The sequence below is a fragment of the Pinus tabuliformis genome, chromosome 2_2 (genome assembly GCF_031772625.1).
Source record: "Pinus tabuliformis cultivar Carrire ecotype Pingquan chromosome 2_2, CPIR1, whole genome shotgun sequence".
NCBI classification, from domain to species: domain Eukaryota; kingdom Viridiplantae; phylum Streptophyta; class Pinopsida; order Pinales; family Pinaceae; genus Pinus; species Pinus tabuliformis.
Genome location: NC_142300.1, coordinates 1,096,533,397 through 1,096,538,325, shown reverse-complemented (window position 1 = coordinate 1,096,538,325; position 4,929 = coordinate 1,096,533,397). Strand labels below are relative to the sequence as shown.

The 4,929-nt window shown below is 33.7% G+C and overlaps 1 long non-coding RNA gene across 1 annotated transcript; it reads left to right on the top strand.

Annotated features, from left to right (window-relative positions):
* Positions 1-3,602: 3,602 nt before the first annotated feature.
* LOC149197220 (uncharacterized) lies at positions 3,603-4,598 on the top strand. Its single transcript, XR_016254746.1, has 3 exons — positions 3,603-3,856; positions 3,946-4,038; positions 4,403-4,598. It is a non-coding gene; the product is annotated as an uncharacterized LOC149197220 (long non-coding RNA).
* Positions 4,599-4,929: the final 331 nt, after the last annotated feature.

Below are 4,929 nucleotides of genomic sequence, written 5' to 3'. Positions count from 1 at the left end.
CTTCTCGCTTTGTACGTTGTGTTTTCTCATTAGTCTCTAAGACTTAAACACATCACATCATCTATTTTTTGCCGAAAAGTGAACAATTGTTATCCTTGAATATTTAAGCCTTTACACATTTTCTCAATTTATCACTTGTCATTCCTCACCAATTACAAGTGTTCATAACTTCCTATCTTGATACTTTTAAATATACAAATCATCAACATGACCCTCACCAATGATTCGTATTCATCCTTCATGTTAATCATTCCACTCATCAATATCATTAACTAGACTTGTTCCTTGAGAGAGAAATCCCTTCACTTCCTCATGCCATATATATTAAACTTCTCCATAAGTCTCATTGTTTTAAATTTCCATGTCTACTAACTTCATATATGGAAACTTCACTTTCTTGAATCCAGAAAACTTGATATTAGTTTGACTTGGATTTTCACCCTAGTGAATGTGATTTCTTTTTCTCCTCTCTTAAATGTACAAAGTTGTTGACTTGGAAATGTTATTGATTTTCCCTAATTTAGGTATAATGCCCTATAAACATATTCAATAAGGTGAATTGCCAAATGTGATCCATTTATCATTTCATATTCTAAGGCATACAAGGAGTATAATTGCCTAGCCATACAACTCAATTTCCATAATCCAAATATATAGCTAGTCACATACTTATAGCATTAGATTGCAGTTCTCATTTTAGAGGGAAGAATTATTATAAACGTTACTGTGCACAAAATTTATCTTCCTCTAGTTGGTCAATTTTATTATGCATTCACCTATTTACCTAATGTTACCATACTTCCGATGGCCATTGAAAATGACCCTCATTATAATCATGATTATTTAACTTCATTGGTTTATTGCCAATGTCTTCTTTCTAATATGCATCGTTGTTAATTAGATATTATAGTGATTCTCATCATGTTCTTATATGGAAATAATTTTATGATTCCATAATTATTTTCCATAGAGTCATTCGTTCATGGAATACCTTAAGAGTACCAAGTTATTTCACCATGACTATTCCCTAAATTCAAAATTTTCCATCATGTTCTAAGATAGACTACCATTTCTTGTTCTTTCTTACCCTTCATTGTGAAACTTCAACTCACTTACCTTAAATATCTATCTAGTACTCTTTTTCTTTCATCTCATCATTCTAGGTTTTCCATGATTATGAGGGCTACTATTCATTATCATCATTAAAATTTTTGTAAGATACTCCTTTTCCATTCTTCCATACATAACTTATTAGATAGATGTTGCTAATCTTAGGGATTAAACTGAGAAACTTTTCTTTTCTTAAGAAAATTGTTTCTTTATACTTATTTTTTCATCATTTCATTATATAATAGATTTGTTGTCCTTTTAGGATGGTTGCATACTATCTTAAAATATACTGCTTCTAGTTTTTACTTCATTTATTGTGTACTTTTAGGGAATTCCACTACTATTCTCTCAATTGGATCAATTATAATTTTCCTACATCTTGCGTAGTGTCTTTTTTACATCCTCATGATCTCTAGACTAGCATATTAGGTGATGTATATTACTTCCTGTTCAATAGCCTCATCATATTATCTCTAAGTCTATACTCTCATGCATAGGGGAACTCTTGTGATACATCCTAACTCTTTTAGTGCTCTTGGCAATGATATAGACTTAGACAAAAACACTTATGATAGATCTTGATTCTTCTTATGCACTCATTAGTGCATATCTATTCCATTATCTTCTTACTTGATGTATATTCTTTCTATAGGCAATGTGGATGCAACTTAAAGCATAATGTAGTAATGTATGTTGTTAATCATCCCATGGGCACTACAATGTTTTGTTGCATAAATTTTCTTTAGGCAAACAAATTATACATACCTAACTCACTTTGAGTGAACATAAGAACTAAACATTATTGCATATTACTCACACTTGTTAACATAAAAATTATGAAAACACACGTATAAGAAATATAAGTTAAAGTAACACTATTTGCTTTGAGTTGACCAATTTATTAATCAATTTTAGTTGATCAAATTCTTTTAATACCATTCTTCGTTTATTAAAAAATAACATTCTCAAAATATAAATTTAAAATATAAAAAAGAAAAGAAAAGAAAACAACCAACGCGAGAATCCTCATCATTAAATCAATACTTTCAAATTACATTAATGACTAAATTGTCATCAACCTATATACACATATTTAAGTAAATTACTAAAATAATAATAAAATTTAAAAACAACCACACTTATTAAAATATTTATTATTTATTATTTTATTATTATGTTTATTTTACCCTCAAATTTTATATAAAATTTTATTTTTCAATGCCTCATAACTTTTTAAAAATGGGAGGGGCTAGTTCCCTTAACAAGCTTATATGGGCCCTCTTTTTGTACAATTATATGTGTCAGAAGAATCTGACAGCCAACACATTGGGACTTTCACATTACAACCGCATATAATCTGACAGCCAACACATTTGGACACATTACAACCGCATACAATCGAATATACGCTGCAGCGCAGCGGAACACATCGGGTTCGAACGTTGGTGGGGAGCGTGGCAGCCGACTACCCCAACCAACGAGCCATGCACTCGCGTGCCAATGCCTCATAACTTTATTATACCACAAAAATGAATTACCTCTTTAACATTTTGTAAGGGATTCTCTTCCTAATTGAGATTTTACCCACAAACATATCTTCCATTATCCCCTTTCCCTTTTGAGTTCTCCATTGGTATTTAATTAGCAACCATTAATAACGATACATGGGCTTCTTTAAAGCATCAAATGACTTCAAAATAAAAAATCGTTAAGGTTCATCTACCTACTAGTAACGAATTATTATTAGAGATTCAGTATAAGTATATATAGTAAAATAGTTTTGGAAAGAATTTTGAATGTGATTCATATATTAGTGGTAAACAAAATCCTCCATAGGTGAGAGTATTTCCTACACTATATTCCTTATTGTTTACATGTTTTTCCATCACGCAGGATTCTAAACTTTTTGTGAAATATTAATATACATAGTTATTATTGTGATTGGTAAGCCTTTCAAATTTAACTCTTCAAGAAAGCTTCCTATATGCCTCGGTGGAAACTTTCGTAGTGCATTTAACCCTTGGCACTTAGATTGATGCATGGGTGTTTAAATTTGATTTGTGTTGTCTTTGCTTCATGATCCAATGACCTTATTAGTCCCTGGCTGGACTATAGCGAGCGATCGATCGTTGACTTCCTATTAATTCACTTTGACCGAATAATATTACCCGTACATTTGAGGTTCAAACCTATGTTTAAAAAAAACATGTTCGGCTCAACCAATTTTTATCCAATGTTTCTATTTGGAAGTCTTATTGTCGGCCTTGCCTGCCCAGGGAGTGTAAGTTATTTTATCCTAAGTGTTTTAAAACAAAGGCCGCTCAAGTTATTTTATGCAAAGTAATAAGGTTCGGGAATTAGGCAGTTTGGCACCATTGTCGCTGCATGTACACAGCTGCCACGACTTCTTCTACAACTGCCACGGCTTCTTCCAAGTGTCCTACGGCTTCTTCCAAGTGTGCGGGCTTCTTCCAAGTGTCATAATTCATTGAAGTTCTATTAACTATAAGGTTAGGGGGATTATCGTCGCCTATCCCTGGGCTATGGCTGGATGATGATGGAGTAAGTGCCAAGCCTGGTAACCAATTTGCCCAAATTGTTCCAGGTTGCTTTCTGTTTAGACTTGAATGAGGTGTATCCTCAATTTACATTGCTCCACTGGCAATGATAGATTTTCACGAGGGTTTGGATACGACAATGCAGCTTATGGGTTCTTCCTCATGGCGAACAATCATCGCAGCTCCAGGTAACTCACAACCCTACTCGTTATCCTTCCGCTGTACTGAGCAATTTGCCGCTAGTGTTCAATAATTACTTTGCTGTTGCTATGAACAGGGGTTTTCTCGGCTACAGGAATGGCCTACGTGCTATGGTTCTTCCTTTTAAGGCGTGTTCTTAAAATTTTAAAGCGCGGGCTGACCCTTACAGGTATAATGTGGAGCTCCGGTTCCAATCCCCATTAATCTTATTTCTTCCCAACTGGCCGTCGTTTTTTTTTTCCATTTTCCAGGTTCCTTTTCCATCACCTCTATATGAGGGCTTACCCATGCTTGATAGCTTATATTTGCTTATGGTTCTTGGTTCCTGGAAGTTGTTACAATTCGAACTTCACATAGGTCGCATCAGTTGTTAATTAGGGTTTAGGGTTTGAGTTTATCTTGTAGCCGTTTTTTTTAAAGATTAATATGGCTTATGTATCAAAGTATTTTTAGGGTTTAGGGTTTGAGTTTATCTTGTAGCCGTTTTTTTTTAAAGATTAATATGGCTTATGTATCAAAGTATTTTTGGCCAGGAAGAATTAGAGCTCGGCTTTTGAGCAGAAGAAGTTATGACTGTAATTGGGTTCTTTTCTAGTTAGATTCTCGCCGGACAGACTTGACCTCACGGTCTGTTGTGTAGGTTCTGCACAGACTTGACATCTCCTGGGCTTTATCGTTGGACTGTATGTTAACTCTCTTTAATGCTACAGACTTTTTAACTCCTTATAACATGTATTGTTCTGGTTCTGTCATTATAATTGCTGTATTTAATTAATATAACTACCCTAAATTTTCAACGTAACAGAGAGAAATAAATAAATGAAAACGACATTCTATACACTGAATTTTGATGTCATAAAGTTACAAAGACTTGAATGAAAAACCGCATTATATATTCAGAATTTTGGTCTCACAATGCCTACAGGACTATCACCATTATTTAGTAGCCACATATACATTCTGGCTATTTTATATAATATAACAGTGTTATTTTCTAGCAGTCTGGACTCATGAACATGGTGGATGGCGGCAACATTTTTTGCAACATTTACATGCATCG